Source organism: Equus asinus, chromosome 14 (genome assembly GCF_041296235.1).
Source record: "Equus asinus isolate D_3611 breed Donkey chromosome 14, EquAss-T2T_v2, whole genome shotgun sequence".
Taxonomy (NCBI): domain Eukaryota; kingdom Metazoa; phylum Chordata; class Mammalia; order Perissodactyla; family Equidae; genus Equus; species Equus asinus.
In genome coordinates, this window is record NC_091803.1 from 42,497,020 (window position 1) to 42,522,080 (window position 25,061).

General features: G+C 51.6%; 1 protein-coding gene across 3 annotated transcripts in view; it reads right to left on the reverse strand.

Annotated features, from left to right (window-relative positions):
- Nucleotides 1-25,061, reverse strand: part of ABAT (4-aminobutyrate aminotransferase) — an 88,986-nt gene that overhangs the window by 49,394 nt on the left and 14,531 nt on the right. The window contains exon 1 of one of the 3 annotated variants that reach the window (XM_014849954.3): nucleotides 7,470-7,708. The exons of the other annotated variants lie outside the window; for them this stretch is intronic. The gene's annotated coding sequence lies outside the window, so the exon portion shown is untranslated. Of the gene's footprint in view, nucleotides 1-7,469; nucleotides 7,709-25,061 lie in introns of those variants that run through there. 3 annotated transcript variants of the gene reach the window in all.

Genomic DNA, 25,061 nt, shown 5'->3' on the forward strand with positions numbered 1-25,061 from the left:
CATTCTCCTGTGTGCTCTCGGGGCCAAGACAACAGAGCTGGCAGGGGCTGGGGACATTCCTTTCCTGTCTGCAGCCCCAGCCATTGGCTTTCTTGCAGACCCAATGGGACACAATGACAGGCTCAGTGCCTCTGTTGTCAAGGCCAGGGGTCGCCATGGAAACCAATAAAGCCGGAGCCTGGGGCCTTTGCTGATGGCTAACAGGGCCCCATTCACGGGGCCAGGACGGCTGGCATTGGGACAGGAGGCTTTCTCTCGGGCCTGGCTTTCCTCCTCCAGCCCCAGCTCCCGCAGCCTCCCGCCCTCCCTCTCTGCGTTCCTAATTTCCTATAACCCGCCTCTGGGGGGTTATACAGTCATCGGTGACTTGCATAAGGGGAGGGGAATTCTGTTCTTGCAAACAGGCACGTGCTGACCCCTTGGAAGGATGGAGCGGGCAGTTGAGAAAGTCACACGAGCCAGAAACCGGGTCCAAAAGTGCCAAGTCGCTCAGCTCCGCACGGCCTCAGTTTCCTCACCCATAAAATGGGAAGAAGGGAGCCAACCCCTGAGGTCATGGCGTGCTCCATCTGGCAGCGGCACGCACACCGGGCATGGGAGAGACGGCTCATGGCAGGCCGTTTTCTCAGGCCAGAGACCCCTCTCCACCGGGTAGGGAAGGCGTTTCTTCTCCGCCCTGGATTCGGGGAAGCGCTATTTGCACGTCCCGTGTCCCCACCAGAACGTCTAGGTTCTCTGAGATGCTGCTCTGGCCCCGACTCCCCAGCCTCGTGCATCCAGGCTCCCCCAGGAGGACGAGGGCAACGTCAATCACGGACGCGGGGCGCAGGAACACATGACTGTAGAGCGGGTGGCCCCCAGCCTGTGAGCAAAGTGAAGGAAAAAGGAACAGACGCAGCTGCAAATCCGAGCCCTCTGCCTGGGAGGGACAGCCAGCCTCGTCCCGGGGCAGGAAAGACGTGGCAAGACACGGCTGCGAACGGAGGAGCTGGTTTTTGGTGTCCCACCCATCAAGGGAGGAGTGGTGGAAGAACAGATCTGGTGTGCTTTTTTTTTTTTTTTTTTTTGGTGAGGAAGATTGTTGCTGAGCTAACATCTGTGCTAGTCTTCCTCTACTTTGTATGTGGGATGCTGCCACTGCATGGCCTGATGAGCGGTGTGTAGGTCTGCGCCTGGGATCCGAACCCACGAACCTGGCCGCCTAAGCGGAGCCCACAAACTTAACCACTATGCGACCGGGCTGGCCCACAGAACAGATCTGGTTTAAAAAGGATGCCTATGCCAACGCTGAGGGCCGGCCTCTGACATCTGTTCACTCAGTTCCACCAATGTTGACCGGGCACCTGTGCAGACACCATGCAGAACAAGGACGTGTCCCGCTCTGATCCCGGAGGAGGGCCAAAATAAACAAACAAACAATGTCAGCGCGATTGGAGGAGACACATTTCCCGTTCTGAGAAAACAAACGATTTTGAGGACTCCGGGAACTGCTACATATGCAAATGCCACAGCCTATAACCACCTAATCATTTATTTTCTTCGAGGTCTGCACCGCAGGTGGCTTGGAAACACTTTCTTGGTGATTGGAGCTATGGTGTGTGCCTGACAGGATTCCCATAATCCCTTGGAAATATCCCAACTTTTCACTAGCCAGAAGGAGCCTTCATTTATGCATGTATGTAGGGATCGGCTATGATTGAATGAATGAATACCTCCTGTGTCAAGGCTTAACACACACTGTCTCATCTAATCCTGGAAGATAAATACTACTCTTCCCATTTTCAGGTGAGGCAATAGGCTCAGAGAGGTTTGGCCACTTGCACAAGGACACACAGCTAGAGATGGTGGAGCTGGGTTAGAACCAGGACTGTCTGGGCTTGAAGACCAAGCTCTGGGCACATTGCCATGTTCGTGGCTTCAATCCTTACCCAGAAACCTCACCAGACAACTCAGACCAACACACACCTCTTTTCCAGGAAGAAAAAACCTCCAAACCAACAGTTACCACTGTCTGCAGCCTTCCTGAAGATGCTCATCTTTTGGCCACACACTCATTTCCAACCTCAGCCCACACTTGGCGCTTCTCCTGAACCGCATCGCTCCTCCCAAAGTCCCTGAGGAGCCCTGGCCCCCGCGGTGGGACGTTAGGTCCTTTGGGTGGAAGAACTGGCATCTCTATGACTGCCGGTACTTGGGACAGCTCCAGGTGACGGAGAACGCCGCCTGCATGCTGGGAACAGGAATCTGTGATGGAGTCGCCTGCCTCTTCCGGCTTCCTAACTCGCCTGCCGACTCTTTAAACATTTTGGTGCAAGAGAGACAGCAAAGGGGAGGTCCAGGGATATACAGAAGCCCTCTTATGCGCGGGAGATACGTTCCAAGACCCCTAGTGGATGCCGGAGACCACGGATAGTTCTGAACCCTACGTATACTGTGTTTTTTCCTGTTTATACACATTCGAGGTGCGACAGCAAAACTAGCACAAATTTCCTTTTTCTTCACAATTTCACGAATAGAAGTTTCGTTCTACTGTAGATCTTGGCAACCTCAGCTTATGATTTTTTTTCTTTCCTTATTCAGTCGAGAACTTTCGCCTTTTCACTTAAAGGGAGCACTTGACGGTTTCTCTTTGGCATATCCGAATTGCCAGCATCACTAGTCTCGTGCTTTGGGGCCATGATTAAGTAAGATAAGGGTTACTGGAGTGCAAGCCCTGCGATCCCGCCACAGTCCATCTGATAGCTGGGACGGCTACTGAGTGACTAACAGCGAGAAGCGGGTACCAGGTGGACCCAGTGGACCTCGGGATGATTTATATCTCAGGCGGGATGGAGCGGGACAGCATGAGATTTCATCACGCTACTCGGTATGTGTGCAATTTAAAACTTGTCGAGTGTTGACTTCTGGAATTTTCCATTTAATATTTGCAGACTGCGGTTGACAGCGGGTAATGGAAACCTTGGAAAGCGAAACCGCGAATAATGGGAGCTACCGTAGTAACGAGAAAGCACCACGACTCATCGCCTTCCGAAAAAAGCTGTTCCGACCAAACAGGCAGGCTCCCCCCTCACTTGAGATGTGCCCACGATGGCCGTCCATCCCATGACCCAGAAGCCAGGCTGCCCGATGGCACTTGAGAGTCGATTTCGAAGACCCTCGTGCCCAGCCACATTCCCATCTGGCGGCTTGTTTTTCCGAGACATAGAAGGTGGTCTGTCCACTCAGGGAGTGCCCGGAGCCTTCCCTCGGGATGCTGGGTCAGGTGGCTGGAGTCGTTAACCTGCAGCTGACCATGCCTCGTTTAGCGGGTTTAGCTAAAGGGGTGGGGCTCATAGGACAAAATGTGGCACCAAAGAAAGAGCTGGGATAGGAACCAGGGGAAGAAGGTTGACCAGAGGATGCCTGTGACTATCAACGTGCGAGGCTAGAAGAGTGTCAGTCAATTGTCCAACGGCAAGTGCTCTCCCAATGTTTTGTCCAGACAGAGCCAAACATCCATGGAGAGAAAACCCCTCCAGAGGTCCAAACTCTCCGGGCTCCTCGGCTCCCATCAGGAGGCGTTCTCCACCTTGCTTCCCTTTGACAAAAAGGCCTCCATCCCACTTTTAGGGGAAAACAAACTTGCTAGGTAAAAAAAGCAAATCTCTAAAATAACGCACTTTGAGACATGTACAAACCCCCCAGCCATCCTCCAGGTCAAGAGCTAAGGGCTGCAGGAGCAGTTGGAGAGTTTTAAATGTGCACCATTTTATTTTCTCACCTAACAGAGCTGACCCAGCTGCTCTCTTGCTTGAATATTCCCTGGCTCCCTGTTACCCGCAGGATAAAACTGAGCTGCGGGGCTGGGCACCCAGCCCTCTTAGAGCCTGTATCTCCTGCCCTTTCCTGCCCTGCTGACACTGACCTGCATGCTCCACTCTTTCCTGCCTCCAGGTCACCACTTACGTGGTAATGTCTGTTGAAACATCCTTTCTGCCCCCACCTCCTCTTTATATTCCCTTAACTCCGTGTATCTTTTTATATCGAACCTCTGGTCACCTCCTCCAGGAAGCCTTCCTGAGCCTCAATTCAGGGTTAGATGCCACTCAATCTGTATTTCTCCAGCAATCTATCTTTTTTTTTTTTCTAATGAAAATTTCCAAACACAGAATGAACTTGGCTATACCTACCCCTAGTTTCAACTGTCGACATTTGCCATCAATTTATATACACGTTCTTTTCCAGGTCACCTGTAATGTGACAATCTGTTCACATCTCTGTCTCTCCCCTTAGCCTGTGAAATTCACTTGTGCACCCATTCATTCGTTCATGGATTCACCGCCAGGCACTATTTTCTGATGGCCCACTGCCTGAAGACACGATACTAAATCCTAAGGACCAAGGTCGGGCCCGGACAGCAGAGTCTCTGCCTTCTGTTCCAGCGGAAGAGACAGATGACAAATAAGTAGACAAATAAGATAATTTCACACTGTGATGAGTGAGGGGCATCAGCAGAACTCCATGGCGAGTGACCGCCGCATCTCTGTGCCCCCAGCATCCCGCACCACGTCCACAAATGTTGGCTGTGCTGCCCAGCCAGGTGCTCCGACCACAGGGTCCCACCGCGGCCTGCGCTCTGGGGTCACTATGGCAACCGTCCTTTCCTTTCCGCCCGCCCCCGTGAAGGGGGACAGGGAAGGGGACCAAGACGACTGAGGAGCCGCCCCACCTGCTTAGGCCTGAGACCCCTGCCTTCCGCGGTCTGCTCTCAGGATGACTTCTCAAGTGTGAGAGCATCTGGCTCGCAAAACCAGGCGAATTTATCAACGGTCCCCATCTGGCCTGTTTCCGGATCAGTCTGAGGAGCTATAATGTCAATGGGTGAAGGCAACACAGACAGACAAAATACAAGAGGCTGGGGCCAGCCCCCAGGGACGGACTTGGGCGGCTCTGCTGAGCTCGTGGGTCAAGGGCTCCATGGGAACAGGTGGGTGTCCTCGGAGCCCTTCACTGCACACCTGAGTAACTGTTGCGGGGGAGTTATGGAGGGCGGTCCTGCTGGGAAGAGGCGGCATACGGAGGCCCGTACCCCCTCCCCCACCCTACACTGAGATCTCTGGAGCACCTATTACGGGCCACCTGCCTAGACGCCTGGGGGGACCTCAGAGGCCAGCTCTGGAAAGCAAGCCTGCCCTGGCTGCAGAAGAGAAAGACCCTCCAGGTTTATCCACCCTGGGCCAAGGCAGGCAGTGCTGTCATTACAAGATCGAGTATAACAGCAACAGCAACATTTACCGATCACTTACTTTGGGCCAAACCCTGTTTTAAGCTTTGACACATAACAGTGCCCTTAATTTTCAGAACAACCCTCTAAAGTAGTTACTATTATCATCCTCTCTTACCAAAAAGAGAAAAAAGGGAAATGGGAGCACAGAGAGGTTAAGTGACTTGCCCAACAACACACAGCCATGAAGTCGCCGACCCGGGATACAAACCCAGGCTGGCTCTAGATCCAGTGCTCTACACCACAGAAGTCACTCAGACTCAAACCAGAAGTGTTTCTTCTAGAGGTACAAGACTGCTGAGTTACCCTACGTAATCTCACAATTACGGTGGGCAGTGGGGCCGTGGAATAATGGGGTTTGGGCTTGGGTTTGAATCTGGCTCGGCCTCTGTTTTCTCAACTGGAAAATGGGGATGATAGAGCTCCCTCACCCCCAGGCTGCTCCGAGGACTAAATGAGGCGATCCACGTAAAACGTTCAAAAACGTTCAAACCTACAGAAAAGTTGCAAGCACAGCTCAACAACCACTGCTTGTTCATACTCTGCCACATTTGTACCCCATATTTCACCCTGAAACCCTCCAGCCTGCATCTTCTAAGAACAAGGACATTCTCCTATATAACCTCAGTACAGACGATCTGAGATACACGGTATTTCATTCGCAGTCGGGAAATTCATCACTGACATAATACTATTAGCTAATATATCTACATGCAGATCCCCCCCCTTGTCCCCAAAAGGTGTCTTGTGGCTGTTTTGTTCCCCGGATCCAGGCTCTACCCAGGATCCCTCAGATGCCCCTTTCATCACCTTTCACCTGGAACCATTCCTCAGCCCTTCTGCCTTTTATGACGTTGGCATTTTAAGAGTTCAGGCTAGATGCTCTGCCTGCATTTCATCTTAATCACTATTTGTCTTTAAGGCCTTGTAAAATAAACTGCAGCTCAGGGCGAAGGCGGAGGGAGAGAGAGGTCTGCGGGGGACAGGATGCCCGAGGTACAAGGTTCGGGGGTCGGGCCAGGGAGGGCGCACAGCACTGGCTCCACTCGGGTGGAAGTGAAAGATTTCCTGGAAGCAGTGGCAGAGGATGCTTCAAGGTGATGAGAGCTCTGGCGGGTGACCGAGGTGGCAGGGCCACTGCAGACAGAGGCCACCGCGTAGGGGAACCAGAGCGGCAAACAGCAGCAACGCCTCTCCGTGTGAGGGCACTGCGCCGTGATCACGGTCTGTTCCTACTTGGACCGGAACCTTCCAGAGGCCGGTCCTTGTGTCTGGATCTGGCCTTGCCCCCCAGGCGCCCACGGCGTGTCCAGCCCCCACTCAGCATCCAGTCACAGAGCGCCTGGCCCCCAGGTCTCCCAGATATTCAGGGAATGGCGACTCCCCTCCAGGGCTGACGTGGCTGCCAGCTCTCACATACGCACTGCAGGATCGTAAAGGGCACAGCCTCAGGATTCCCACACCTTCCCTGCCAATGAAACGTGGCTTTCTCAACCTGCTTCCTTCAGGCCGCCTCTTGGGGAATGGGCTGCTCCTGTGAAAAATTTCAAAATGAACCTCTAACTGCCCGCAGAAGGAAAGGATGCCAGGGGAGTCACTCTCCAGTTTCCTCCACCTGCTCTGGGCATCAGCCACCCAGGTTGCCAAGCGAGTGATTCTCACGGAAACTCCTTCTGTCTTATGGGGAGAAGAAAGCAAAATGCCCTCTGATCGCATCCCTGAGCCTTCCTTTCCCCTGGGTTTCAGAAAGAAAGGGGTGTGTGTGTGCTGTTTTAGCCCTTAGAATGGAAAGGAAGGGTTTATTTTGGGGCTTGAGCAAAGACGCCTTTTCAAGGTGACCCTCACTTCATTTCCTGGGACCAGAAGGCAGACAACTGTAGAAATGGTTCTGCCAGCCCACGGACTAAAGCAAAGCCCTTATCTGTCACTTTAATACCCATCTTTGTTTATTTTGTTCCCGCTGTAAAGGGGCTCATCTCCTGGTGTTCTCTCCACAAAGCATCCTTGAAAAATCTGTCCTGTACCTTTGTGTGTCCTTCAGACCGAAAGCTACACACGTGTGCATGGGTACACACACACACACTTGCATGCCCAGTCCCACAGCTAACAGTCATCGACACATGCTGAGACGCACCTCCACATGTCAGCAGATACATGCAAATCCACGAGGACACACACACACACACACACACATGTCTGCACTCACAGTTGGCAGGGTCCTGAAGCAAGCCCAGCTCCCAACTGCTTGAAATGCCTCCTCTATGTCATTCTGCAGAGTCCCAGGGACTCGACCGGCTGGTTCATCCTAAGAGGGGCCGCCGGGCACCAGGTCCCCCTCGGGAGGAGGCTCCGGACTTCCAGGCAGTCCCCAGAACATGGGCTCAGGTACAGGCAGGAGGAGGACTCCTGGAAAAGGATGTGCTCAGCTGGTTCCCAGCAAGAGCTAGAGGCAGAGGGATGGAGAGGAGGTGAAGGAGGCGGGGAGAGTGAGAGACTGGAAGAGGGATTCAGAGAGAGAGATTTTCAGACAGAAGCAGAAAGGAAAAACCCTCACAGAGGCAAAGAGAAACAGAGACAGAAAGAAAGAGATGAACAGAGAGAGAAAAATAGAACACAGATTTTTTTAAAAAGATGTTTTAAGCCCAGCTTGATTTCAGCTGGAAAGATGAGCTGGGACCTTCTGAAAAAGGCTGTCTGCCTCCCCTTCCTCCTTCCAGGGGGCCTCTTCCTAGATTTTTCTCTAACAGGCCAGGAAACCCTGAAGCTACAAAGCGGAGACCCAAGCCTTCGATTCCCAAATGGCTTCCCCAGGACTCCGCTGGCGGCGGGGGCTTCAGCAGACCCAGCCTATGACATGGCGGCAGCCAGGAAGGGGCTCGGAGGGGCCCCAAGTCATCTCCAAGACCTCCGGGGGCAGAGGGGCAGCTCCGGCTCTGAAAATCCACCTGACGCCTTCTCCGCGGGGGAGGTTGGGGGAATCCATTACTCTACCACCCCCATTAGAGCCCAAGCTGGGGGAGGGGGCGTCAATGCCCGTCCACAGGGGCCCAGAAGAGGAAGCGGGGGAATGGTCACAAGATGGGGAGGGGGAGCGCAGGGGGGACGCGGAGCTTTCGGTCACGTGCTGCTCATCAGTTGCCATGACGACGGCAAGGGGGTGGGGGCGCCCAGCCCGGAGGCTGCAAGACAGACCGTGCTGGCTCTAAATCACGGTGACGGCGCTTCAGTTGAGCTATTACGCCGTTGCCGTGGCAACCAATGGGCTCAAATCGCAGAGGAAATCTATAATTATTACTAGCCAGATACCGGCGAACTCCGCGCAGTAATAAGCACGTTAGGGCCATTCGACCTGAGCTCTGGGAGGGGGAAATGCCGACCTCCAGCCCCCAGCTCCGGGGAGAATAAGGCCCAGGGAGACTCCTCAAGGCAGATCTGTTGCTCCAGAATGGGAACCTGGAAGGCTCTCTCAGCCAAATGAAGAGTAAACATTAGGTGAAACCACATGAAATTGCCAACGTTTGACCATTGGCAAGCATTTCCCGTGAATTTATTGTGGAAATTTCCAACAGGCAGCCAAGTTGGATCTGACAGCGCATACCTGCACACCCACGCCTAGCTTCTGCGGTCCACACTTGGCCACGCCTACTTTATCAGAGATCTACCCCTCTAGCCATCCGTTAACCCTCTATGTTTTGAAGCGTTTCAAAGTAAATTGCAGACATCAGGACCCTTCCCCCTCAAACACTTCAGCCTGCATAAAATTATTTGATCATTTTTGAACAAGAAAAACAGCAATTTTCACATGATTCCATTTAAATAGAATAAAAATTGGGGCTGGCCCCGTGGCCTTGTGGTTAAGTTTGGCATGCTCCACGTCAGTGGTCCAGGTTTGGTTCCTGGGTGCAAACCGACACCATTGGTCTGTCAGTGGCCATGCTGTGGCAGCAGCTCACATACAAAATAGAGGAGGATTGGTACAGATGTTAGCTCAGGCGAATCCTCCTCAAGCAAAAAGAGGAGGACTGGCAAAAGATGTTAGCTCAGAGTAAATTTTCCTCAGCAAAAAATAAATAAAATCAAATCTAGATTTATATCTGTCATCCATCCGTCCATCCACCCATCCATCTTCTTTTCTATCTAGCCACCCACTCAGTCTCTCACTTATCCATCCATGCATCCAACTATCCATCTGTCCACTCACCCATGTTCTTTTCTATTCAGCCATCCACCCAGTCTCCCATTCATCCACCCATCCATCCATGCATCGATGGGAGATCTCATGCACATGCATGATTTCCACAAATGATTCACCATCCCTGAATCTTCCTTCCTGGTCCAGCAGATACCACCAACAGCATGTCTTACATATTAAGCTCAATATGTTCTCAACTAAAATCATCCTTTTCCCTTCACCACACCTGTTCCCTTTCTTGTGTTCAGCATCTCAGTAAACAGAACCACTGCTACCCACTTGTTCAAGCCAGAAGCCTGAGACCCACCCTAGATCCTCTTTCTCATTACCTTCACTCACCACCACGCCCTGGGATTTTCCACACTAGGCTCAGGTCTCCCCATCCTCTCCTCTCTTTCTCTTGTCCTGGTCCAGGTACGCATCATGTCATGGCTGCTCAGCTGCCCCAGCCTCCTGACTGGCCTTGCAGCTGTGACCTCACCCTCCCTCTGTTTTCTCCACACTGACTTATTACCATGAAACATCTGGCCATGTTGATGGTGTGGGGGAACGGGCATCTCACGCACTGCTGGTGGGAGCATAAATCTATACAGATATCTTGGAAAGGAATTTATCAAAATCTATAAAACTTTAAATGCGCCAACCATTTTTTCCCAGCATAATTCTACTTGAAGAAATTTGTCTCATGGATATAAACTGAAAGCAAGCCACATGTCCATCAGTTGGAGCTGGCTAAATCAATTTTGGTACATCTATAATATAGAATAAAAAGAATGAGGCGGTGCTTTACGTCCTGACACAGAAAGTGTTTAATCTAAGTGAAAGCAAGTTGCAATGGAGCATGTTTGGGCAATGCCTCCTGTGTCCCCCAGCAGCTCCTCCACTTGGCGATCATGTTGGTTAGAGACTTAAGTGGGTAACAAAGTGTCCAGGGAACATGGCTTTATGAGCTGCCTCTTCTCCATCACGTGTCAGCACTAGCTCTTCACTGGGCTGGAGAACAGAAGAGTTGAGGCCAGGAACACCCTTGCTGCCTCTGGAGCCACCCAGATAGTCCATAGCACCCCGCCGGCACCGTCGGGCAAGGTGGGCCCTGCGGGCTGCTGGGAGGTGCCATGAATCACTTTTCTCCCTCGCTCAGGGCACGAGTGCGGAAGCTGCCTAACCGCAAGGTGACGCGAGAACGGAACACACCTCGGAGGCGTGGCACGTATTGGGCGAGCACAACAGGATCGACAGGAAAACGCCAAGTTCTAGTTCCTGCTCAGACCTGGAAGGGCTCCTGGGCATCAGTCTGCCCCGCTCTCTAAGGGGCTGAGTGTACCTCCCAGGGTCGTTCTGAAGGTCAAATGCGGCGACGGTGGGGAAAACAGCACTTCAAAGTCATCTTGCTAAACAGATGAGCTATTGTTATTAATTGATCTTTGGGATCTATCAGCCTAATTCTGAATCCTATACAGCCCAGCGCATGTATGAAAGCTGTAAGCTTCGTTTTCATTTGAGCATCTGTTTAGTGCCTGCCGGAGGGAAGCACTTACATATATGATCTCATTTAACTCTCAAAACAACTCTGGTAGTGGGGATTCTTGCCCCCATTTTACAGATGAGGCACAGAGAGGTTAAGGGACTTTCCTAATAGCACCCAAGACTTTCTGACTGCAGAAATGCTTTTCTCATTTCTTAATCACTCTCCTTCTTGAATCAGACCTTTAGGCCAGTGCTGTCGAAAAGAAATATAAATGCAGGTCATGTGTGCCATTTAGAATTTTCTAGTGGCCACATTAAAAAGGAATAGATGAAATGAATGCTAATTTTATGTTCTATTTAACTTGATATAGCCAAAATATCATTTCAACACAAAATCAATATAAAAAACACTTAATAAATATGAATATTCTTTTTTGGGGTCATATTACGTCTTCAGAATCTGATGTATATGACATGCCTACACCGCGTCTCAGTTCTGACTGCCCGCATTTCACGTGCTCTGCAGCCACGTGTGGCTTTACTGGAGAAGGCAGCTTAGGTGGCACTGATCTAGACCTGGAAAGAGTCTAAACCCTAAATAGTGACATTGGCCGCCATTTATGGAGCAGCTGCTATCTGCCTGGCTCTGCTCTACCTGTTTCACCTGTATTAACACCATCTTTTCTCATGACCCCGGGCAGCAGGTGCTCTTACGAGCTACGGAGGAGAAAGAGGAAGCTCAGGGAGTTTAGGCAACAGGCCCAAGATCACAGGGCTAATCATCTGAGGAGCTGGCGTTTGAAGCCAAGTCCCTCCAGAAACCTGGCCCCTCCTGTGGCCTCCAACGCCGCATCTCCTATCACAACGTGTCGGTCACACGGGTCTGTAAGAACTAAATTGCCAAAAAAAGGATTTGACTTGTGCCACTTAATTTTAAGCACTCTGATCCATCAATACAGAAGATCATTTAAGCATTGGTTAAAAAGTAGGTAACTCACTCTGAATTGGTCCCAGCGTGGGATCTCAAGAACTGGTAATACACCAGACACTGAATTCCCCCGTCGGCGCCTCCTTTTGTCTCAATGGGACATGAATTAGAGGGAACGAGCAGGACCAGGCTTCCACCCGCTCAGAGCAGCTCCCTGTGGGACATAACGGTGGCTTCATCCTTACGTGGGATCACCTGTGGGAAGGCCGGGTGGCTCCAGTTCGCTCTTCCCATTCAGGCTGAACATGCCGCTGATTTTAATGACGACATGTGAGCGCTGGCTATGTTCTACCAGGGATGGGGACGGTGGTGGTGATTTTATGACTGGTTCTGGGATGATCCTGTTCAAAGCCCTGGAGAGGCATGAGCTGGGGTGCTGACCCCCTAACTCCTGGCCAGGATGCACCGGAGTTGAGTGCAGCCAGCTCTCTGGTTCCACAGTGTGGCTGCAGCCTCCAAAAGGCAGGCACCTCTCTCGCCTCTTGCAAACTGGCTTAAAAGTCAACCACACTTTATCCCTGACTTTGTGACCAGGAGCAGAATTACCTGGTCCTCGGCTTGAGGATGAAACCAGAGAAGGGAAGAGGAAAGGGAACTCTGGTCTGCCTCACATATGTCTCTAAAGCATCTGCTTCCCCCCTTCTCATTTCCATGACCTCCTCCAGACCACCCTGTCACCTCTTACCAGGACAACTGCAGGGGTAGAATCATCCTCTGCTTCCACCCCCTTAGCCTGTCACTCCTCAGCTCAACATCGGTTCCCAGTCTTCCATGAGGCCTGAGAGACAGCCTGAGCCACCCCTGCCTACCTGTCTCTCCTAACTCATGCCATTCTGCCTTTTGGTCACTCTCTCTGGCCATTCTGGCCTCTGATTCCTGGAAAGCACAGAGCTCCGTGGCCTCAAGACCTTTGTACCGCCCATTCTTGCTGTCTGGACTGCTTCCCTCCCTCCCCCTTAGCCAACTTCTATGCATCCCTCAGGGCTCAAACATCCCATGTTATCTCCTCAGAGAAGCTTTTTTTATCTTCATGGAAATATGATTGCCCACTGTAATTTGTTCCATCTCCGTGTGTTACTGTTTCTTTCCACTCATCGCAGTTTGCACTTACACATTTATTTGTGGATTTCCTTAATGCATGCCTTCCAGGCTATTCCCCGTTCCCCGGAGATGGTCTGCATCCCCAGCAGCTGGCACAATGCCTGGCGCACGTGATTGACACGTTCAATATCTGTTGAGTAAATTCTTACTATTCCCATTTTACAGATGAGAGAGTTGAGGGCTCAGAAGAAAAGAAACTTTCCCAAATGACACAACTATCAAAAAAAATTACTGATACGCTATTGTGTGCAAAGTCTTAACCCAAAGGGTCAAGAGGCTCTATCAAGAAATGTGGGTGGATGGATGGCCGGCACACAGTTATACTCAAGAAACAGCATCGTTTGCCACAGGAACGATGTAGCCTGCCTTCTCTCTTAACCACTTTGTGAAATTGAGGGTGTGTGTTAGGTATGGAGTCAATTTCCTCTCGCTGAAATAAGATCTAGAAGGAAAAACCAACCAACCAACCAGGAGTCACATCTTTCTGATCTCAGGTCTGAGAGTCAGAACGTCACCTCTGGCTCTCCCTCCAGACACACACTGCTAGCTGGTATCTGGGTCCAGCCTTTTTTGGAAAACAACATAGCCACAAGGAATCAAGTGATATGAAATATTTTAGCCCCAAATAATTCCACCTCCAGAAATTTAGCTAACGTGAGGAACACTAAACAAAGGAACAGTCCTGTGCTCAGAGGGGTTCACAGCAGGGAACAGTGTAACAAGAAGAGCAGACAGCTGAAAACAGTGTAAACAACCAACAGCAGAGGAACGCTCAAATAAGCGGTGAGGCGACAACTTAATTATTTACCGACAACTGTGTAAAAAGGCAAGGAAATGATTTTTGAAGCCACAGAACGGGAGAGAAAAGACCATAAAATTTTATATGCAGTCTGGTTATAATTTTGTTAGAGGCACAAAAACAACACCATAAACGAACACATGAGAAAGGAAGGCTGGAAAGAAATGTGTTTCTCTTCAACCCTGCTTTATCTTAGAGACGGGGCTATGGAGGGGCGGTCTACTTTTTTCCACCTTTTTATATTTTCTGAACCACTGCTAATGACCTGTATTATTAATTTATTCAAATGTTTGGAAAGATGCCTCGCTAGCTTTCCCGAATAATATCCAGAGAGAAACCGAAACAGAGTGAGCACGACTTCAGCTGATGGCAGCCGAATGTGTCTAGACATTTAATTACGGGAAAACAATTATTGAATAGCTTGACATGGCATTAACAGAGAGCCCCAGAGGCACTTGAAAATTGATCCGAGTTCGATTTGGTTCCTGAAGGTGCGGAAAGAGGAGATGAGCTTCTAAATGGACTATAAAAAGGACATTAGTTTTCTGGCACTGAACCAGGTCAAGGTGGATCCGATCCCCAGGTGGAAAGTCTTAAAAGTTGCAAGTAGGTCAACACAGTCAGGGAGCTCAGTGCGTCTGTAGTCGACACAAAGTGACACTTCTCGGCTCATCTGAAGACAGTGGAGGAAAGGGAAGCTCGGAGTTAAGAAGTCTGGAATTTCTGGAAGGCGAGGAAAGACGACATTCTGAGGCTTTGCTGCCCTGGGATTCACATTCTAGGCGAGGGGTCTGCAAACTACGGCCACCTGCCTGATTTTGTAAATAAAGATCTATCGGAACACTCGTTCCTTTACGGCTGCTACAGTTGCTTTTAAGTGCCACAATGGCAATTGAGTAGCTGCGACAGAAATCGCACGGTCCACACCGCTGAGAATATTCATCACCTGGCCCTTTACAGGGAAAGTTTGCTGAACATTGACCTCGGCATTCGAAGCCTTGAAACCACAGATCTGTCCTGTCTTCCTCATAACCACCTGATGATCTGTTTCGTTCTGTTTCAAGAGGAGTTCAATTTTTAGAGGAAGTACGCGAACCCTGGTTTGGGAGAGCCACTTCCACACCAGGCACTGTCTCCTTTTTCTGCTAACATATCGACGCGTGTTTCTCCAGAGTCAGCATTTACAGTCTGCCTAGTTTTTCTGTATTTATCAGACCTTTCTTTTTCCTTGGGATTATCTTGCTTTTTAACAGAAGTAAATTTAAGTGGGAACTTTGACATCAGTATCCTGTCTGGAAAGCAGTGTCATCACTGCTATAAATAGAAGGTCCCCGAAAATGAACACAATGACAACAGAGCTGTGTTCGTCAGCTCTCCCTGAATTCTGGTGCCCGCACGAGGCTCTAAGCCACTCCACCCTTCCGGGGACCCTCTCCAGCATCACCGCTAATCCATCAGCACATCCTGTTGGCTCCCCCTTAGACACAGATCCAGAGTCTGCCCACTCCTCCCACCTCCAGCGTTGCCCCTCATACACAAGCCCCCAGGTTCTCCTCAGGGCCTCTAACCACCTCCTGTCCTCCTCGTCTTCCTGCGGTCTGGATGGAATCAACACAGGAGCAGAGTGGTTCTTTGCAAAGTTAGGTCAGATCACAACCATCCTCCCTCTGCTCAAAACCCTGCAGTGGTCCCCATCCCAGGGTAAAAGCCGAAGCCATGGCGATGCACGACCCCGCCCACCCCACACCTGCTCCTTGTCTCCTCGTCTCCCCGAGCCCCCTCCTGCTCTGCTCCAGCCACGCTGGTGCCTGCTGCTCCTCAAGCACTTCAGGCGAGGTCGCCTCGAAAGCTTTGCTCTCGCCTTTTCCACGGCCTGAAAATCTCTTCCCCAGAGACCCCCATGGCTCCCTTCCTGTCTTCCTTGTCATCCCATTGTAAATTGCACCCTGGCCTCCGTGTCCCCTCCCCCTTCTGTTTAACACATCTCGCCTGTTTTGCTTACCTTACAAAGTCATCTGTCTTCCCTGCACCCCCAGAAGAACACGGCTCCGTGGGTACAGAGCTTCGTGTCTATCTTGATCACTGAGCTATGTGAAATGATGCAGAGACGATTACTCTAATTTGACAAAACGGGAAACTGAGGCACAGAGATTAAAGTAAACTGCCCAGAATCCTGCCCAATAGTAAAGAGCAGAGGTGGGGTTCAGCCCCACAGGGGACTGTCCCAGAGCCCGTGGCCTTCTGACCATGAGTCCAGCCCCCCACCTCATATGGGTGGGTAGGGCCCGGTGGATAATAAGTGCTTAGTAAGGGCGAGCTCTTCTGTTACTAGTGTTGATATTATTCTCTCCAGACTCGGTTCTGTCTTGCTACAACGTATATAGTCTCACTACAACGTATATACGGTCTTGTGGCCCAGCACCTGTTTTCTCCATAGCCCTCACTGCAGCTTTTAACTAAAGACTAATTGTGGGAGTTCACAAACAGGGCGGAGGGACACACCTGACACCAAAGGGCAGCTGCCACGTGATTCCGCCCATGGAAGTTCAGGAGTCGGCAAAGCTGGTCTCGGCCGACAGATGTTAACTCGAAAGGACTCTGGGACTAATTAACCGGTAAGGGGCATGAGGCAACTTTCTGGGCACTGGGATCCCCTACATCTTGATCTGGGTGCCGGTTCCGTGGGCATTTCCAGAGGTGAAAATGCACGGAGCTGTACGTTTAGGTTTAGTGCGGTTTGCCATATGAAGTTACTCATCAGTTTAAAATAAGGTAAAAGAAAGGAGAAAGGGAATATCAAGAAAACCTAGGGGCCGGCTCTGTGGCCGAGTGGTTAAGTTTGTGCGCTCCGCTGTGGCCGCCCAGGGTTTGGATCCTGGGCGCGGACATGGCACCGCTCCTCAGGCCATGTTGAGGCAGCATCCCACATCCCAGAACTAGAATGACCTGCAACTAAGATATACAACTATGTACGGGGCGGGGGGGGGGGGGGGGGGGGTTGGGAAATAAAGCAGAAAAAAAAAAAAGAAAACCTAGCTCTCTTCCCCTGAAATTAATTGCATCATTTTAGTTAAGGACTCTCTCCAAGTCACTGTAGGCTCCGAGAGGGTAAGACCCACACGCCGGATGGTGACGTCTGCATCCCCACCCCAGCACAGTGCCACCAGGCACAGAGTAAGCATTGATAAATATTCACTGAAAGAATAAATAAAAGAACGAACCAATGCCCAGGGCAGCAGGTTGCTCGTTCCAAAGATGGCTACACAGTATCTTCCATCCTGCATATCTTGTCTCTGTGACCTTGCTCCCCCAGCAGGAGGTGGGGGTCTGTCTCTCCACCTTGCTGAATCTGGGAAGCCCGGTGGCTCCTTTGGCCAAAACAATATGGCACGCCGTGGATGACAGTTTGGCAGTTCCTTAAAAAGTTACACATAGAACTAGAGTGTGACCCAGCAATTCCACTCCTGGGTATAGACGCCAAGAAGAGAAAGCAGGGACCCAGATACTTGTACGCCTGCGTTCATAGCAGCATATTCACAGCAGCCAGAAATTGGAAACAACCCAAGTGTCCATCAACAGATGAACCGATAAACAAAACATGGTCGATCTATGCAACAGAATATCATTCAGCCATAAAAATGAATGAAGTACTGATCCATGCTACCACATGGATGAACCTTGAAAAAATCACGCAAGTGAAAGAAGTCAGACACAAAAGGACAGACAGCGTATGATTCCACTTATACAGAAAGTAGATCGGAGGTTACCAGTTGCTGGGGGGAAGGAGAGAAAAGAGAGTTATTGCTCAATGGCTGCAGAGTTTCTGTTTGGGGTGATGAAAAAGTTTTGGAATGAGATAGTGGTGATGGTTGCACAGCATTGTGAATGTAATTAATGTCACTGAATTGTAGACTTAAAATTGGTTAAAATGACAAATGTTATGTTATATATATTTTACCACAATTTAAAAACACTAATAATGTAATATACCCAGACCCATTGAATTGTATGCCTTGAATGGGGGAATTGTGTGGTGTGTTAATTATATCTCAATAGAGCCGTTAAAAACAAACCAGAACAACATGGCGGAAGTGACACTGTGCCTGTTCCAGGGACAGCCTCTTGGAAGCCACCCTCCACGGAAGAAGAGGACTACTTAGACTTCCGAGCCGTGAGAAGCCCAAGTCACGTGGAAGGGTCCTGGTGGCTGAGACCCTGTGGGGAGAGAGGCACATGGTGCCAGGTCTGTGAGTGAAGACACCCCTTGGATGCCCAGCCCAGTCGAGCCTTTGAATGATTCCAGCTCCAGCTGCCCCTGACACACTGCTGCACGAGAGACCTCAAGCCAGAAGCACCCAGCCGAGCCCAGCCAAGCCACAGAAGTGGGAGATCATCATCAATTGTCTGAAGCCGCTAGGTTTGAGAGGCTCTGTCAATGGCTGATGGACAGGGCAGCCCGCCACAGGAAGGAGAGGACCTAAGCTCTATGTCACGTTGCCTGGATTCAAATATTGGCTTGTCTGGCCACCCCCTGTTAGCTCTGGCAGGTAACTCAACCTCTTTGAACCCAAGCTTCCTTAAAATGAGCGCCATACTTGCTTTCTCAGGTGGTTCTAAGGAGAGGGGCTCCATCCAGGGACAGCCCCATTGTGCCCACCTCTCTGGCCACCCCCGCTGGTCTGCCTGATCGATCCAGCTCTCCCCTCTCAGAGAGCTGTGATGGGATGGCCTTTAGTGGCCACGGGGGGAGGGGACCGAAGGTATGGCTGGAGGAGAACAGTGAGCTCAGCTGCTCTCCATTCTCCCTCTGGCTGGAGGAACACTCGGGCAGACGAAGCTGGAAGGCCAGAGCACGTGGAGGGAGCACGGCCCTGCTGACACCTTGACCTTGGACTTCTGGCCTCCAGCACCGTGAGAGAACACATTTCTGTTGTCGGAAGCCCCCAGTCTGTGGTACTTCCACCATGACCCCCGTTTAATTCTCTTTCCACAGAGCAGCCAGAGGGACTGTTTGAAAGGACACAGATGCTGTCACTCTCTGGTTAATAACTTACCAAAGGCAGCTGATTGCAAAGAGAAGAAAACCCAACCTTCTCACTATAACCTCCAAGGCCCCGGGCTGGGCCTGGCTGCGCACCTGCTGTGGCCCTGCCTGGAACGGGCTCTGAATGGCCGGTGCCACCTTCCGCTCAAGTACCACCCTTCAGAGAGGTCTTCCTTGCCGCCCACTACTTCACGTCACTAAATTTTCTGTGTGCCGTGGCCCTTCACTGGTTTCTCAGTTGCTCAGCGATGCGTCTGTCTCCCTGCGCCAGCGATGCGTCTGTCTCCCTGCGCCAGCACACGAGCTCCTTGCTCTCTCATTCACCTCTATCCCCTCGCGGATGTGCAAGATCATTAGGTGTTGAATGCTCAGTCCTTGGGACGTGGGCACCTCTGGCGACGTGAGCAGCAGGCTGACTTTGTGAGAGGAAAAACTAAAATCAACAAATGATGACTCAAGCTGGGCAGCTGCCTCCCGGCGAAGTAGGTGGCCTTGGGTCAGCTCAGACAGGCCGGTCTGAGACCAGTGCTCCTTAGGTCTGCCCCCGGGGCAGCCGGCTCCTGGGAGCACTCCTGCATCGCTCCTGCACCGCCCCCATCATCCGGGCAGCATCTGCAGAGCAGAAGGGCTGGCCTGGACTCAGGGAACACAGCACCCAGTCAGACTGCTGATTCCCAAACTTCTGGAAAGCCCCCAGGAGGCCCTCTGAGCAGTCACACGGGCCCTACTGTGTGCCCAGAGCTATGCTGAGTCTTGGGCAGACTGGAATGCAGCAAGAGGACCCTGAGTTACAGAGGTAACAGGGCCCGGGGTTTATGGGCATGCACTGTGCACCGAGACCTGGGTTCGAGTCCCAGCGGTGCCTTGTGCCATGGCTGCAACCTGGAGAAATAACAAAAGGAGAGAGAAGTAACCAGGATGGGCAGATTTGGGCTCAATAACTAAGAAATTCCTCTGGGTCCCAGGTTCCAAGATGCTGTGCACTGTTTGATCGTCCACTCCCCCGGGGCCACTGCTCTGCCCTGAGGAATGGCCGGTAACTGAGCTGGTGTCCCAGGGGCACACTGCTCTGTTCAGCTACACTGACGGCTGCTCTGTGTCTCTCTACTCCCACCAGTGTTATTCGTTTTGAGACTTAGCATCGCGCCATCACAGGAAGACTTCTTCCCATTTAGCAGATCAGAAAACCCAGGCAACGAGAGCTGCAGGGCCCCTCTCGGGGGCTCAGGCGTTATCCACACTCACTCTCGGCCGCCTGATTTCCAGATAGCCTCGGTCCTCTCAACAACTTGTGACGCAATGGCTGGATCATTTTGCAGATTAAGCAAAACTCACCCCCATTCTTGGAGCAAATAAGTGGCAGCTGGGATTTGAACCCAAGCCTGTCTGAGTGCCTCGCTTTCCTGCAGAATCACGAGCACGGCGCTATGGGGTGATTCTATACAAATGGAGAAACGCAGTCTTTACAATCATTTGGCTCCTGCAGAAAACGACAACTAGAGCAAGACACCGGCCTCTTATCGGCGCCGGTAGGAACCATCTGCTTCTCATTCCGGCCTTTTAACAGAAATCTCGGAGGAGTTCTCCTCTCTCCCCCACAATGCCAACTCAAGTGAGGACTTGTCTTGTAGACTCAGCAACTTTCCCCGAAAACCATGTGGCATCAACATGCCACTCTTCTTTCCAAAGGACGTCGCCCAGCAAAGCCAGGACTTTGCAATTCACAGGCTTGAGGAGACTTGGCACAAAGAGACACGGGCCCTGATCACACGAGGATGGATCTGGTGTCCCCTGTACCAGCAGCTCAGGCTCAACACTCGGGCTCCCTGGCCAGCGGCTCCGGCAGAGCGCGGCCTGCTGGGCCTTGTCTTCCCGAGCCAAACGCCGGGAACGGGGAGGGGGTCGGGGAGGGCAGCGTGTGGGCGAAGGGAGGACAGAGCCGTGTTCCCCAAACTGGAACTTGCCCTCCTGAGGCCCCAGAGGGAACTCAGGTGTTAGGGTGTGCTGGCCTGCCTCCTCCTCCTGCTTCCTTCTCTGCCCGACAGGGCCCAGGGACAGGTTTTTAAAGTCACTCCAGGGATGGCTCAGCCTTCAGAGCACACGTGCCACAGCCAGGCCCACCGTTCCGCCGGAATACAAGCCCCTCTTAGCAAAGGGGCAGCGGCCACTGGGCATCTCGAATTAAAGACTTTCCGAGTTGGATAAAAACCTCGGAGATCTTGCCCAGCCCTCCCATTTAACCTGTGAAAAAACAAGGCTCAGGGAAGATGAGCAACGTGTCTGATGTCTCATCGGAGGTGCTAGGCAAGGAGCAGGGCTCTATTTCAGGTCTCCCTGAGGCTTGACAACCAAAATCTCACAACAAATTCTGTGAGGCAGGTTCGACAATCACGCCTATTCTCCACACGAGGCCACTGAGGCTCGGAGTCATGCGGCCCCAACTCACACAGGTAGAGGCACCCACTGAGCCACCCCAAGTCCTGGGGTCTGAAACTGCGTTTCCTGAGAGATGATATTAGATGGCATGTAAGTAAACATTTATCTTAATGGTAATCTTTATTTTAGCATACATTAAGAAAAAAAAGTGAAACCGATTAATGTGCGCATGTGGCTGCTTAGGGTGAAGCTCCGTAAAGAAAGCAAATCAATTTAATGTAAAGAAATAATGGATGAGGGGCCAGCCTGGTGGTGCAGTGGTTAAGGTCGCACGTTCCGCTTCAGCAGCCCGGGGTTTGCTGGTTTTGGATCCCGGGTGTGGACAGGGCACCGCTGGCAAGCCATGCTGTGTCTGGCGTCCCACATAAAGTAGAGGAAGATGAGCACGAGTGTTAGCTCAGGGCCAGTCTTCCTGAGCAAAAAGAGGAGGATTGGTGGCGGATGTTAGCTCAGGGCTAATCTTCCTCAAAAAAAAAAAAGTGCAGGAAAAAAAAGAAATAATGGGTGTTAATAATAATGCTGACATCCATCGAGTAATTAGTGCTCTGTGTCAGGCGCTCTCCTGACCGTTTCCACATCTTGCTTCATTCAATCCTCATAACAACCTACGAGGTAGGTACGATGATCACCGCCATTGCACGGGTGAGGCACAGAGAGGTTAACTAACACGCCCAAGTCTCCACTGCGGGAAGCAGCTGAGCTGGAATTCGAACCCGGAAACAAGCACTTAGGTGGCGCTTGGATAAGACGAAACTACGGAATGTGGAATGAGAAGGATGAGGCTTGGGGAACAAATGAGCTGCTTCCAGGGCATTTACTAGACATCACCTTGAATTCTCTCAGAAGCACCTTTCTCTCTCTCTACTGGGCAGTCATCAGGGGACTGTCATAACACATCTGCAGAGGCAGCGTCCTCATCCACCTTCACTCCTCCAGCTCCTGACGATCTAGGAGTCGACTACCAGGTGCCCGACTCTCAGGTAACCCGGCGCCTGCAGAGCTCTCCTGCGCCACCATCCACAGCCTCCATGTCGAGGACCCAGACCCAAGCCCCGAGTCACCCCGAGATGCTGTTACCTTCTGGTTTTAACCGGCACCCTTGTGAGACCAGCAAACGTTGTTGGTAAAAACGTACAGGGTGAGCGCATTTAAGACTGGGAAGTCTGCAAAGACCAGTGGATGGCATCAGTGTCACTTTCTTGGTTGTGACTATAGGTTAGCAAGGTGTCACCACTGGGGGAAACTGGGTGAAGAGCACGTGGAATCTCTCTGGATTATTTCTCCCAACTGCGCCAATCTACAATGATCTCAAAACAAAGAGCGTACTTGAAGAAAAAGGGCAAGACGAAACAAGAGAAATCCCTCAAAGCAAATTCAAGACTGAAATATACACCGAAGCTTCTCAGAAACCCTGAAAAAGTTAATCCAAGTAACGTATTCACGTATTCACTCTACAAACGCTGGCCACATGTTCACTCTATGCCAGAGCCTGGGATGATGCTGGGGACACAGAAAGGACATGTAAAGCCTGTGTCCTCATGGGATCCACAGTCTAGTGCTGGAGACACACATACTGGAGACTTACAACAGAGAGGGATAAACCCCTGTGAGAAGGAGACCCCGGGCAACGACTTCCCCAAAGAGAGGGGGGAACTGGCCCGGGGCGTGGAGAAGGGGGACCTGCCTAAACCGAGGGGCAGCCTCTCTGGGCCAGACTGCTCTTGAACTCTTTGAATCACGTAAGATGGAAATTTCCACCTTGGGCAAGTTACTTAACCTCCGTGTGCCTCAGTTTCCTCGCTTGTAAAATGTCGAGGAGAACAGGTCCTACCTTGAGCGCTAAACGATAATACGTGTCAAGTACTCAGCAAGAACAGAAACTAGTCGAAGGGTTTCGTGTGCTTCTGCTCCCTGTTGAGAGCAGAGGCCCGAGCAGCCTTCGCATCGTCGGCCTTGCTTTCCGGGTCTACCTTTCGTGTGTGGACGTCCCTGAGCCCTGGGCCGGCCTTGCTCATTCAAGTTGGGAGGCAGGATGCAGAGGGGGGCCTGCAGCCCCCAGCTGAGCATTGGCAGGACTTTCCCAGCAACCTCAGTGCCTGGTAGCTGGGGATACCTCGGTTTATAACCTTCTGCAGGTTAAAGATTGCCACTCCCCTGAAATACGGTTACAATCTACTATCTCCTACAGATGCCTTTGGATCTGTCAAAGGTCTGAACCAAGCGAATCCTCCTTAATCACACTGGGGGAGCCTTCTATTTAGCTGGGCAAGGGAGCAACCCCACACAAAGGGCGAGAGCTGAGCACCGTTGCTCATTCCCACGAGATCGACTGCAGAGAGCTCATCTCGCAGCAAGGGCATGAATTTACTAACTTTCTCCATTCCCAGAAGGAGGAAATGCCCAGAGCCCCAGGCCCTGTGGGAGGACTTTCCTCTCAATCTCCTAGTCAACACAGGGGTGAAACCGCAGTATGGGAAACGTCCTGAAGGGTTCCAGAATGGTGAGTTTTGAAAATCTACCATGAGCCAAACATCCCGGGTTCAGCTGCCCCCTCCTATGGATCTTATCTATGGCATTTTACCGACTCCACCCCAGAGTCTAGGCCCTCCTATCCTAGCGGAAGAAAAACCTAGAAATCCAGTAAGAACAAATCATAAGGGAGAAGGTGTTAGAGGGAGATGCACTCCCTAACAGAAACTCCCTCTGAAAACACTAGAAAGTGTACTGGGAAGGCGTGCTCTTAAGCAGGGCCTCTGAACCTCAGTACTATTGACTTTCTGGGCCAGATCATTCTTTGTGTGTGGGTTGGGGGGGGCCTGTCCTGTGCACCGTAGGGTGTTGACGAGCATCCTTGGCCTCCACCTGCCAGACGCCAGTAGCACCTCCCTCCCGCACCAGTTGTGACAACCCAAAACGTCTCCAGAGCTTGCCAAATGTCCCCTGGGGTGGGGGACGGGGGCCCAGTTGCCCCAGTGGAGAGCTTCCACCCTTAAGGAGCGAGGGCAGGTCCTCTGCTCCGAGGAGAGGTACCAGCCACGATGCAGACGCAGGCGTACAGACGAAGCAGCTCCCCCCCGGGTTCCTGGGGAGCAGGGCCAAGTTTTGTAACAGCTCCTCATCTGTAAAATGGGTCTGAGGTCACATCACAGGGTCGTCACAGGGTCCGCAGAGAGCGGACTCGCAGTCCCCAGCACACATCCTGCCAAGCAGAGTAGATGCACAACAGACAGAGCAAGTGCACCGATGTGGGGAGCTCAGTGTGACAGGGGAGGGACTAACAGCGATCCATATTCTGGCTTTCCCCCAACACGTCCCACCCCAGAGGAAAGCAGGCCTATCCCAGGACTGCCCCCTCCCTCCAGGCTCTGAAACCTCCCGAAGCTCCTGGCTTCTTCCTTCTTTTGCCAACAAATTCCCACCTCAAAACCCACAAGGAAAACAACTGAGGTCTGGATTCATGAGAACGCCGTCAATCTTGTCGGCTGTGTCTGCATCTCCGTCTGGAGACGAGGATGGACCTGTTTATTGAGATTTTGAGTGCTGGTGTTTACAGAGCTCCCTCCTCCGGCTCCAATTCCGTAAAAACCCAGCAGACATACATCTTGATTAAAACCTCCTCAATTACTCTGCTTGGTACAAGAAGAACCCAAACCCCATGCTGGCTACCCAATTAAGAAGGCAGTGCCAGGGCCGGCCCAGTGGCCCAGTAGTTCACACGTCCTACTTCGGCGGCCCGGGGTTTGCTGGTTCGGATCCCGGGTGTGGACATGG